Source organism: Camelus dromedarius, chromosome 17 (assembly GCF_036321535.1).
Source record: "Camelus dromedarius isolate mCamDro1 chromosome 17, mCamDro1.pat, whole genome shotgun sequence".
NCBI lineage: Eukaryota > Metazoa > Chordata > Mammalia > Artiodactyla > Camelidae > Camelus > Camelus dromedarius.
This window is the reverse complement of record NC_087452.1, coordinates 27,505,187-27,518,987: the sequence shown is the minus strand read 5'-3', so window position 1 is coordinate 27,518,987 and position 13,801 is coordinate 27,505,187. Positions and strand designations below refer to the sequence as shown.

Sequence of the window (13,801 nt, the reverse complement as noted above, 5' to 3'; positions counted from 1 at the left end):
CGGTTAACAGGTCTTTTCAGAATGCTTGGGAATATTAGAAAAGAAGTGTAATGGAGAGGGTAACTGACACTGCTATTAGCAGCGACTACTCTGAGAGGTCCACAGTCTAAGCTAATCCTCAGAATGGCACAAACCTAGCTCCTCTGGAAACTCTACCACCACCAGATGTTGTTCTCTTGCCCTGTGTCCTACAAAAGACAGAGTACAACACAAATATGTCATCAGTTCAGTTCCTAAGGTCTGGGATTTTCAGTCTTTTTTTTTTTAATTTTAATTTTTAATTTTTTGTGGGGGAGATAATTAGGTTTATTTATTCTTCTTATTTTTTTAAGTGGAGATACCTGGGATTGAATCCAGGACCTCGTGCATACTAAGCACTGCACTCTACCACTGAGCTATGCCCTTCCCTCTGGGATTTTCCATCTTTAAATAACACCACAGGTGGAACTCAACAATCCACACCATGACCAAGCACTCTCCATTTCTTGTTCACAGCCTCTCCTCTTGCACTGGCTGAAGAGAATAAGCCTGTGCATTCTCATTCCTTTCCATCCCATTTCTATGACCCTCAGAAACAAAGAATAATCCGAAGATTAACGCTCTCAACTCTGCAAAGATACACAGTAATGTGTAAGCATAGGGAAGTCTAAATCCACACTTAAGGAAGAACATTTCCTGGTAGGAATAATAATCTATAGAAGCATAAAACTACTAAGAGACATCTTGTTAACAGCCTGAAGCATCTACATTTGCTTTACCTTAATTATTTCAGGCCTTCCCCAACTAGACATGGGTGGATTGCTTTATATTCACATAGCCCAAGAGACTACTTCGGGATGTTTCCCAGCCCTAAGGAAGAGCTGGTTCCAAAGGGAAATTGGATCCTTTACTTTTAGAAGGTAGTATTTCCAACTGCTTTTACTCATCAAGGTTGAAAAATAAAATCCTGACTTCAGCCAGCCTGGTTATATCACCTGCCATAATTACTTCTTGGAAAGCAAGTCCTCTTCATTAGGGAGCTCAGAGGTCAGACAGCAAAAATAGGAGCTGAAAGGAATCAGTGGTGCCTGGAGATAGAAAATAATGTCAAGCTGATTGTCATGTGGAAGCAGTAGGCTGCTGTAAAATGACAAGAGATTTTGGAGTTAGTCAAATGTAGGTCCACGTTATGGTGGATGCTTCCCTTATGTTGGGGTAACTCAGACATAACCTCTCTGAGCGTAAATGAAGTAAAATGATGGTAACAATCTCTACCGCATAGGGTTGAGGATTAAATGAAAAAATGTATAATCAAGCCTTGGCAGGCAGGCTTCACTCCAGGTACAACACTGGATGCTGGGAATAGAGTGGTAAACAGATGAAAATGAGTCACTGTCTAGGGGAAGGGTAATATCTCAGTGGCAGAGTGCATACTTAGCATGCACAAGGTCCTGGATTCTATCCCCAGTACCTCTATTTAAAAAAAAAAAAAGTGAATCAATGTCTTCGCTGAGATTCCAGTCCAGAAGGGAAGACAGGCATTAAACAAACAACTACCTAATTACAACCGTGATGACTGCTATAATGAAGAAGCATAAGGTATCCTAAGAGGAGACTTGACCTAATTTAGGCTGGCAGGGAACGTGGCCTTGATGTTGTGATGCGAAAGGTGAGGAGTCTGGGTTGTAGAGAACATGTCAGGTTTCAATCAGAGCTTTCTGGGCTACTAGAAGGTGCTTGGTAAATGGGAGCTGATATAATAATAATAATAATACTAATAACAACAACAATAACAATAACAGTAATAATGATAAGCATTCCTCATCTTAAGACAGGGTGAGGGGAGGACATTTAAAAAATAATAACTATTATTATTACTAATTCAATACATGTTTGTGTACTGTGCTACTATGCATACTGAGGGTATGCTAAATGTGTGAACTTGAGCAAATAACTTCTTTGAGCCTTATTATGTTCATCTGTAAAATGGAGCTATTAATAGTACCTACCTCTTTATTCTTTCTTTGAGGATTCAGTGAAATAATGTACGTGGAATTATTAACATAGGGCCTGGCAAAAGGAGAAGATAATGTATGTTAGTAATATTATTATCGATCATTGGTCAGGGCCAGCTACATAATTTGCAGGGCCCAGTGTAAAATGAAAATGTAGCACCCTTGTTTAAAAAGTAAGAAGAATTTCAAGACCACAGCATTAGGGCATCAAGCCAAGCGTGAGGCCCTGTGTGACTGCATAGCTAACACGGTCATTAAGACAGTCCTGTCACTAATTATCTCACATATAAGTTTACCTATCCAAGAAGATTGAATTTAGGTGGGGAGTAACTTCCTAAAGTCAATCTGTTGAATTTAGTTTATAAGGATAAAATATATGCATATTCAACATATAAATATATCAATTGATAATTTATACTTACATTTTTCTCAACATTTTATTATGACAAATGTTAAAGTGCAAAATTAGAAGAATTTTATAACGAGCATATGTATACTTATCACCTAGATTCTACAATAACATTTTATTGTATTTGCTTTGTTGTATATCTATCCATCTGTCCATTCCTCAAACCATCCATTAATATATCTTGGTTTTGATGTGTTTCAGAGTAAATTCCAGGCAGGAGGCTGGTATAGCTTAGTGGTAGAGTGCAGGCTTAGCATGCATGAGGTCCTGGGTTCAATCCCTAGTATCTCCGTTAAAAAATTAATTAATTAAATAAACCTAATTACCAACTTTCCTGAAAAACAAAAAATAAAATAGTTGCTTAAATAAAGCTATAAATGAACAAAGTAAATTCCAGACATCAATATCACTAAAATCCAATTTGTATTTTTTTCCTTTTGATGTAAAATTGACACATAGAAGAACGCACAAATCTTAAGAGTAAATTTGTTGAATTTTGACAAATGCATATACCTCTGTAACCCAAAGCTTTAGAACATTACCCATCGCCCTTAAAATTTTCTTCATACCCCTTCCCATCTAATTTCCATCCTTACCTTCCCCTAGAGACAACTACTGTTCTGATTTTTTTTTCCTGGGGCTTAAATTTTTCAGACGTACTTGACATAAGTACTTAGCTTCAGTACTTTGTATTTCAAAGCATAGAAAATTCTGCAGACTGTAAAACAGGAAAGATAACTATAGGATATTGTGGTGCAATCAACAAGTATTTGTTGAGTCAAAGAGTAAAACTAGTGAATCACTTGAATGCTTTTTCTTTGTAATAGTTTCATTTTTTTGGAAAAAGTGATAATAACTATATACCAGGAAAAGAAAAGGAAATAATATGAAAAAAAGGGAGAGGAAATTAAAAATCACCCATCATGGAGGAGAAACATTTGAAGTATTTTGATGAAATTTCTCCCAAATATGTATGTATATATACATACAGTGATCTATGGATGAAATTTGATAAAAATAGGATCATACACATATATGATCTATCACTTAACAAAATGCTGGGTTACAACCTGAGTATGTTGTACATGGTGATTTATGATACCAAAATTCCCTCTGAAAAGGAGGCACCAATTTACCTCCACTGACTGGCTAAGTTTTAAATTCTTAAGAATAGAGAATAAACGTTTGTTTTATATTTTTTCCTTTAGGATAGAACAGAGGGAAACACATGAAGGGCTAATAAGTGCCCCTAAGAGGAAAGCAAATCAATCCAGTTGAACTCAGTTCAGTAAACAATTATTAAGCATATACTGTATGCAAAGATAAGACTAGCTGCTGGGAACAGAAAGTTGAGAAGTCATGAACCCAATATTCAGAATACTCATACTCTAACAGGACAATTTCCTTGACTACTGTGATTTGTCCTCACTTGAGGCTACGTGATGAGAAAGAATCCTAAGGATCTACTCCTGAAGGGGCATTAAGTCCTACATTAAATTTGGTACAAAATTCAAAAGTTGTAAGTGAAAATCAAGTCTCTCTCCCATACTTCTTCCTGAGATTCTTCTCCATTTTTCCCCGCTCCAGAGTTGACCACTGTTACTGATTTCCTGTACCTCTTCCCAGAAAATGCTCTGTGTATATGTATACAGGCATATGCTAAGTAGGCAAAAACATTAATTGTCCACTCATCGCTTACTCATTCAAGCAATTTTGAAATACAATAGTGTGATACTTACACATAATTTTGCACATTGCTCTTAAAATTATATCTTGGAGATTGTTCCGTATTTATGCATATAGAGTTGCTTCATTTATGTTTAACTTGGATATCATTACATACAGTCTTAAGGTGCTCCTTCGTTCTTTTTTATCATCTGCACACTATTCCATTATGTGAATATATTGATTTAACCAGTACTCCAACTCTAAGGTTGATCCCAGTACTTTGCTTGTATGATCCTGCAATGAATACCCTTCTAGATACTGAAATTAATTTGCAATAAGAAGTGATTGTGTGAAGGTAGTAATGTTTGGCTTCAAATCAAGTTAGTAAGTACTTGATAGAGACATTAGAGACATTTATTGGATTATAGATGAATATTTAAAAGAACAAAGCATTAAATATATATGCTGTGTCTGAAGTATATTCCCCCAAACAACTGTTAAAAGAAAAGCATAAAAGCCAACAGGAAATCTCCACCCATTTAGTCATATTTCTCAGGAGCAGTAAATAGATAGGCCTTACCCAGTGTCTTTCAGGTTCACAGTGGAGCTTTGTCACACTAATAGTAAGGACTCATTCTTAGAGTCCATGCCTTGGCACTAAGAATTTACCCTGGAGAGCTTGAATCTAGCAATGTAGACATACAAATATTCATTTGTCACACAAATAATTCATCAAAAGGCCTTTGGACACGCACGCAGAGAAACAGATTTCCTTTTGCCCTTCCCGTTGACTTTTTTTTTTCCACTTCATTTTGAAATAATAACACTTAGATAAATGTTTCAAGAATAGCACAAAGAACTCCCACACACTTTTTATTCAAATTCACTATTTTTTAACATTTGGCCACATTCTCCTTTCTTTATACATATAAATTTATGTATCATATATATGTATCTGTATGAGTCTTTTTTCCTAAAGTATCTGAGAGTAGGTTGTATACTTAATGGCCTTTTATCCCTTAATGCTTCAATATATATTTCCAAAAACAGGGATATTCTATTGATTTTGAGGGGAAAGACTGACATGGCTACTTCCACCTATCCTTTTACAAAATCATGGGCTTTAAGAACTAGAAGTAACCTTAAGGAGTCTAGTTCACCCCTTTACACACAGGGAAGCCCAGAATTGGCAAATGAGTCAGCCAACATCTCCCAGTATCTGGGAGAATATCCTCTTTTCTGGCTCTTTCTACTTTACAAGCCACTTGGGATCATCTGGTCCAAACCATTCAATAGATTTTATAAATGAGGAAACTATGGCCCAGAGAGGGTTTATGATTTGTCTAATGTCACATAGGAAGTTACTTGCCTGGATTCCATAGGTAGCTATACCTCTTTGCTGTGGGGCTCAAGGAGAATTCTAATTTTCCTGAATGCACACTCAGTCAATAAGCTGTTAAATGGGCATCTTAATGCTTTTGCCTTCCTATTCCTCCTGGCAACAGCTTTGTGAAATCATCCTTCTTCCACTGAATACAGAATTACTGGGAATTCAAAGCTCCCCGCCTTTCCGGTCATGAAATGGGCAAGTAATCCAACCTAGGTCAGTCAGCTTCTCTGGGGCATGTGAATCTTGAGGAGAGAGACTCAAGGACTGAAAAAGGGTGAGCTGATTCCTGGTACCCTGATGAGGCTGCTTATTGGCTTTTGTTGCTCATCAGCTCTGCTTCCCATCCTTCCTGAGACTTGCTTCTTCAGCATTTATTGCCATTCTCTGAGCTATGCCATGTCTTTCCAATACTTTCCATCGGCTTAGATTGGCCAGGGGTAGTTTCTGTTATTTGCAAACATAGGACCTTAACCAATAACAGCTGACTTGAAAACAATTTTTGCTTTCAGAAACATGTGCCAAAACAGAGCCGTGACATAAGTTGCATAGGAAAAAGTTGGACCTCGGTACACCCTTCCTCAAAGCTTAGTGTGAAAGTGCTTTTTGGGCTCGTTGTGCTGCTGTTCAGTCTAACTAATGACATTTCACTTTCACACTCCCAGAAGTGACTGTTCCTGGAAAAACAGAGCAACCTTTCTGTTAGTTGTAGCTCTTAGAAATGTCTCCAGCAAAGGGGCAGCACTTAGTCAGTGGTTAACTCCATTGCCCCCAAACTGTCCATCTGTGTGGTTAGAGTGTTGAAATTCAATCTGACGTGAGCACAATAGCCCAGGGTGGGCTCCCTGCCTGATTGACTCTGGGGCTTGCTGCCAGCAGGAAGTGAAGACACCGCACATTGTCTTCCCTGACAATCTGTTCCTGACCTCCTGAGAGGACCTTTGGGAGGCACTCACACATACGCAAGAGCACATTGGTATCTCCAGAATGACATTTAGGCAGTGTAGTATGAATCTGCATCCAGGAAAAAAGAATCTCTATAAAAGCATAATCATCATCCAAGAGGTTCCCAAGCTCATGGTGAAAATTGCGTTTTTCTCTTTAATTTTTTTAATCTTAATATTCTTTAAAATAATAGAATTATATATTATATATAATTTAGTATTATTACTATTAATATTATTACACTGGGCAGCCTAGCTTCTCAATAGCGACTCAAGAGCCAGATCTTTGCATCGCCAAAGATCCAATCATTTAACAAATATTTTTGTGTCAGCTTTGTGCTAGGCACATAGCAAATACAAACTGGCAGTGTCCTTACTCTTAACAATGCTTACAGTCCAAAGAGACAACAGACATTAATCAAGATGTTATAGTCATACCTCATTACAAAGTGTTATATGAAAGACAAGTACAAAGATCTGTGAGAGAGATTGAGAGTAAACTGCTTTCCTCAAAACAGTTCCCATAATTCCAGGTGAACCTCTTAAAAAGACTAGAGGGTAGAGGGGAGGGTATAGCTCGAGTGGTAGAGCTCATGCTGAGCATGCACGAGGTCCTGGGTTCAATCCCCAGTACCTCCTCCAAATATAAATAAATAAATAAACCCAATTATCTCCCCCTCATAAAACAAAACAAAGCAAAAACAAACAAATAAAAAGACTAGAGGGCTATTCCTCCCCCTACTCCATGAGTCTGTAAATGTACCAGCCTAGCCTTGGTCAAAAAAACATAGACCTAGTCCCCCTTTTAGAGCAAAAACTAGGAGTTCTGCCTTTATTTTCTCATCACATTAATCATTATTGTTTTCAAGGCCAAATAGAAGAGGAAAATCATTTAGACAAAATGTCCCCCAAAATAAAAGACTACCTTTCTAAAAGCAAATACAAACAGGGAGATGTATTCATTTTTCACTGCTGCTGTTACAAATTACTGTAAATTTAGTGGCTTAAAAATAACATAAGTTTATTATCTTAAAATTCTATTGGTCAGAAGTCCAACTGGGTCTCACTAGGTTAAAATCAAGGAATTGGCAGAACTGAGTTCCTTTCTGAAGGCTGCAGGGGAGTTATCAGCTTCCTTGCCTTTTTCCAGCTTCTAGAGGCTTCCTTCATTCCTTAGTTGGTGTCCACCTTTCCTCCATCTTCAAAGTCAGCAACAGGTTGAGTCTTCATGTCACACTTTTCTGATCTACTTGTGGACTCATGTGCTTAAGCGTAGATCCACCCAGATAATCCAGGATAATCTCCCCAGCTCAAATTCTGCACCATTAACTGTACCTGCAATGTAACATACTCATTTTTCCCTGTAATGTAACATACTCATAGGTTCTGGGGGTAGGACATGGACACCTTTGAGGGGCCATTATTCTGCCTGCCACAGAAGACATAGAAAATGTCCTTGTTAAGGGTGGAAAAAAGTAGAGATGCTTCATTCTGTGTGGACAAAGCAATAGGTGCAAGATGATGCCAGTTTTCTACTTGTGGTCCTTGTCTCTGGGCAGTGGAAGGATGGCTAATATTTCTTTATGCTTCTCTGTGTTCTAAGTTTTCTTTTTAAAAAATTATTTATTTGTTTTTTTGGTGGGGGTAGAGGTCATTAGGTTTATTTATTTAATGGAGGTACTGGGGATTGAACCTAGGACCTTGTGTATGTTAGGCACCGGCTCTGCCACTGAGCTATACTCTCCCCCTGCTGTTTTCCACATTTTCTACATTAAAAATCAAATACTTTAAAAACCATTATATTGAAATTATTTAGGAGAATGTCTGTATTGTTAAAAAGTGCATGTTGAACTATTTTGGAGCAAAGTATTATGCCGTCAGCAATTTACTGTGAAAGAGTTCAGGAAACACACACAGAGACATAGATAAGGCAACAACGACCAAATAGTAACAACTTTGACTCACAGAGGGGTATATATTTGTATTCATCATGATTTTATTTTAATTTTCCTGTACATTTGAAATTTTTTATAATAAAAAGCAAAACTAATGGACAGAGATTCTATATTGATTCTATATTATTCTAATTATCATTTTCAAGAATAACTTCAGAGTCTAAGAGTGAAAAAATAAGTCACAAAATCAAGGCAAGTTTACTTCAGCAACCATCTTTACCACTGATGCCAAGTTTTATCATTAGATCCCAAGAAATAGGGAAACGGACCTATCTGGTTTCACTTGAAAAGGTCTCATTTCTATAAGAAGCCTTTATTCACTGTCAGTAGCTCACTAATTTCTCTTATAGCATTTCGTGTGTTGTGCTTGTACAGAGGAGATGGGTTCTCAAAGGGCAGGACCAGGTCTATAATCTGACGAGCCCAGTACAAAGTAAAAATGAGGGACCTTTTGTTAAAGAATTATTAAGAATTTCAAGACAGCAGAGTCCTTCCAAGTGCAGGCCTTATGTAAGGTCACACATCCATGAAATTGGCCCTATGCCAAGCCCAGCCGATTCCACAAATGGTCTTCTCCCACCAAGCCTTATATGCTGGACTTGCCTGGTGGGAATCGGAGTGGAGGAAGAGCAGGCACTTCAGACTCATTTTACTGCATAGTCTTTTCGCTGTATTTCAACTAAAGGTCTTAAGGGATACTTAAGACCAGATACCCCTGAAAAATTATCAATTCTCCAAAGTATAACCTTTCAGTGAGATGCTGCTGACCGTTATAGATGACAGTGTTGTACAGTGGCAGCAACAATGCATCTACCTGAAACAAAAGCTCTAATGGAGCTAATTAAAAGGAAATACAAATAATTATATACAAAAACCATGATTTAAAATTTTATGGTCTTCCAAGAATATCCTAAAAATATTTTTTTGAAAAAGCACTAGGTGAACAAAACTGCCACATATAAACATCTCTGATATTTTAATTGGTAACTAAGTTATTTATAAACAAACCCAGATATACCAATAAAGATTCAGAAAGAAAATGCCTCATGTGGTTTTATGACCCATCCCTTTTGTTCTTAAGCATTTGCTGCATTCCAAGTTACATTCTTAAATTAATTATAAAAAGCAAAAGAATACTTCCAGTAATCAAAAGGGGACTTACACAAGAGTGACAAAAAAATAAATATAATTTCATCCCTTCTCCTTCCTTCTCCCCCAATCCAGGCTTTTTACTATTGATATAAAGTATTTATCACTTCTAGGAATAAGGTTCCTAGTGTTGATTTTCTCATTACTAATAAATAACATGGTATTTTTTAAAGGGCATGCCTCATATGGCTGGCTTAGAAAGACATCTGGAAAGATATAGCTAATAAACTGTTAACAGTCGCTAATCCTAGACTGAGGATTTGTGATGAAGATAGAGGGGAATCTTAGACTTTCCTTACTTTTGCTCATATGAATATATGCAATTAATATGTATTAGTTTTATCAGTCCAAAATAATCAGTATAGATACATTAAAAAAAAAAACCCAAACAACCTGGCATGTACTTTAGATCTAGCATGCTGATTTAGAATCAGTCACTTAATCTCTTTGAGATTCAGTTTCCCTACTTATAAAATGGGGTTATACCACACAGAGGTGTCATGAGGAAAATGCCTTACCATGTAGTAAATACACATTCAATAAATAAATTTAATAAATTCCTTCTCTGAGCCTCAGATTCCTTGCCTGCAAAATGAGGGAGCTAGGTTAGTTGTCCATGATCCTTTTGAGAGTTAATCATCTGACTCCTTTTTATATTCACAAAAAAAGATTGCTAAATGAAAAATAAGTGTCTTTACTTGTCTTCAGGTAATTGTTTTTCTTTTATTTCCTGAAGAACCAGGAAATAAAAACCGATGAGCAGTACCTCTGGAATGTCTGGGCAACTCCACCCTGGACACCTGGGAAATGACACAGTTTTTCCACTTATTAGAAACTCCCCTGATGAGAGGAGCCTTTCTTATTGGGAAGAAGATTAAATTTAAGTTTCAGTAAGCCAGTATGTGTCATTAAAAATGTTATATACTCTTAGTTTTCATCTTTGACTATTCCAAGTCTCCTCTTTAGTTAGTTTGCTTACTTACATGTATTTGCAATCCAAATACTCTGTTTAAGCAGTTATGCAAGTGTTCCATAATTCATTATATCATATGTCATTGGTTAATGTCCAATTAGATCATTATCACTTGGGGAAGTTTGCATATTAAGTGTGTTTACAGAATAAACTCTATAAGTAAGTAGAGTTGTCTCTTACACATTTGAAATGCTAGTAATTGTTTATCTTTCATGGTACCACGGTAATAATTTTACAATTCTTTCTTTGCTTTTGTAAGATTGAAAAGTAGCATGGATCATAGTAGAGGTAATAATTATCAGTCTATTAAAAAAGTAAAAATAAAAAAGGAAGAGAAAGCTACCACATTGGAAAATATTATGATACCAAATTTCTCAAAACATAATGTGCTTTTTATTTAATTAAAATATTGTATGGATACAAAATCATAGCAAGGAACACCCACATGGCTTAGAATTCAAAATATCTCATGTATGAGCTGTCTTAATTTAAGCCTTTTCTGTGCCTACCGAACACCAGTGGGTGAAGAACGCCTTCAGTGTCATTTTAGCATTTCCAGCACCCTGCATAGCTTGGTAAGATTCTTTACCCTTCCAGGTTATTAGCAGTTCCAGCTTTTCTTTGGGAAAAAAAAAAAGCATATTCTGTTTGCTAACATTAATTTTAAGAGATTGTAATAGAACTGAACATAAAGAGACAATTTTTGTTTCCACATTTATGAACAAGTTTCTCTACATACAAATCAGAGATAATACAACATGCTCCTTACTATATGTGGAAGGCTGGAAGAATTCTTACTATTTTTTTTAACATTTTTTATTGATTTATAATCATTTTACAATGTTGTGTCAAATTCCAATGTTCAGCACAATTTTTCAGTTATTCATGGACATATACACACTCATTGTCACATTTTTTTCTCTGTGAGTTATCATAACATTTTGTGTATATTTCCCTGTGCTATACAGTGTAGTCTATTCTACAATTTTGAAATCCCAGTCTATCCCTTCCTACCCTCCACCCCCCAAGAATTCTTACCATTAGTAACGATAACAGAAACTAACATTCTCTGAGTATCTACTATTTTCCAGGCATCATGGTAGGCACTTTGTCTTACGTTATCTTATTTAATCCTAACAAGACTCTGTGGAGTACTATCTACTTTTTTCAGATAAGGAAACAAACTTAGAGGAGTTAAATAATTTATAATTTACAGTGCTGTTAAATGGTGATGCAGTGTCTGATTCTGAAACCTTCATTTTCATCACTCTACTTTCCACCTTCTAGGAGAAAGATGGAAATATTTTGAAGACCATTGCATGCCTGCAAGTCCTTCAGCAATTGAAACCACTTTTCTGTGTCCTTTCTTTTTGCCCACCCCTCTTTATGTTCCAGTAATAAATTAATTACTACTTGTAATTCCCTTAAAGTCCTTTACTTCCAAGACTCTGGGTCTTTGTTTATAATGTTTTCCTGGCCTAAAATTTCATTATCCCACTACTACCAGACTAGCTGGCCTACTCCTACTCATTTTTCATCTCAATTTAAACTACTCCACCATGCTCCCATTACTCTTAATAAACTGATTACACCGAGAATCATATTGTGTCATCACCTAAATTGTGAGCAACTCAAGGGAGTCTCTTTTCTTTTTCATTGTTGTATATTCTACACTAGCTGTTCCCCACATTTAATTAAATATTTGTAGAATGAATGAATGAAAGAATGTATAAGTGACTTAATAAATTCATGCACGGAACTCATTAGGGATTGTGGAGGGACCTATGTTACTTTATTTCACATAAGCCTAAAAGTTACGACAAATGAAAAATTTTCATCCTCTTATATTAAAACTTCTCAACATATCCTTATTCTTCTCCAGAATAATGTACCTGGAACATGGTAGTAATTCACTACATACTTGCTGAAACAGTGAAGAGTGTTAGAAAAGTATACAAGGTTCTTATAAGCTAACACATTTTCTCTCTAGACTCACTTTCTTCCACTCCTACTTTATCGTGTAATAATGAATAACAGTATGTAATTTTTAATCATGTATCAAATATTATTGTCACTATTATGTTCCAGGCACATTGGTCCACTGTTTCAAATAGACTTATTCTTTTTCTTGCTAAACCCTCTTCCTGGAAATTAATGAAACCATTCAGCAAATAACCATATTTATTGTGGCTTTCCTACCATCCTTCTTTCAGTTAGTTACCTCCTCTAGAAGGCCATCCCTGACCCCTTTAGTACCCAGTATTTGCTCCCATCTTAGCCCTGATTGCATCAAAGTGAAGTTATCTCTATCTGTTTGTCACCCGCCTCTCTCCATCCCTATCTCACAATACCCAGGTGTACTATCAGAGGGCAAGGATTGAGATTTTGTTCACCTGTGTGTCCCCAGGGCCCAGCACAGAGCTCAGGACAGGGCCAACACCAAAATACAAGAATTGAAATGAATAGTAGTTACTCTTGTATGAGCAAATGTATTGCTACCTTGAATTCTCACAACAGGTAGATTAAGTATTTTCTCCATGTTATATATGACAAAACAAGGTTGAAGAGGTTTAGAAACTTGCCCAGGGTCACACAGTGGTGGAGCCTGTTATCAAAGGAATCTTAAGAATGAAGCCACCATTGCCTCTAAATGGATAAAACTTGTTCCCACTATCTTTTCTTGAAATTTTCGTTTAGATTTTGCAAAGTCTTTCCTTCTTGAGACTAATGACTCCTCATCTACCTTAATGCTATAAGTGGGAGCAATACCCCGTCCTTCATAATAGAAATTACTTGATCTCTCTCTGGAAGTAACGTGATTTTAAACTTTCTCAAGTCACCCTGATTCTGGGGTAGAATCTGTGTTGGGAGCCCTAGGTGACATGACAGTTCCAATGAGAAGAAATGTCCTTTGAAATGGAATGCAGGGACCAAGAAAGAGTTTTTCTCCGGGCACAATACATAGAGAAGATTTTAAGAAGAGGAGGATGGATCTTCTTACAGATGCACAAATCCTAAGACTTGTGGGAATTTAGTTGCTCACACCTAAGGCGACTGTAGGGGGTACTGAGTTGCCCACAGCTAAGATGGATGCTAATAACATCTCCTTCTGATGTGTCTGTTTTCATTTTTCGTTGGTATTTTCAACGACGACTATAGTGAATAAAATTTGGTAAGAATTGCCGCCTTCTTACCAAGATGGTAAAGTAGGAAGTTGGCACGTTGTATTTAGAAAACCTTCAACAGGTCAAATTTTTTCTTGCCCTTAACCAAAATGGTGGTAAAGGTTGTCCCATGATTTTGAAGCGTCCAACCCTTAACT

The 13,801-nt window shown here is 36.6% G+C and overlaps 1 long non-coding RNA gene across 1 annotated transcript in view; it reads left to right on the top strand.

Moving 5' to 3' along the window:
* Positions 1 to 12,077, top strand: part of LOC116158251 (uncharacterized) — a 35,507-nt gene extending 23,430 nt beyond the window's left edge. The window contains exon 4 of the long non-coding RNA XR_004142486.2: positions 11,767 to 12,077. This is a non-coding gene — a long non-coding RNA (uncharacterized LOC116158251). The remainder of the gene's footprint in view (positions 1 to 11,766) is intronic.
* Positions 12,078 to 13,801: the final 1,724 nt, after the last annotated feature.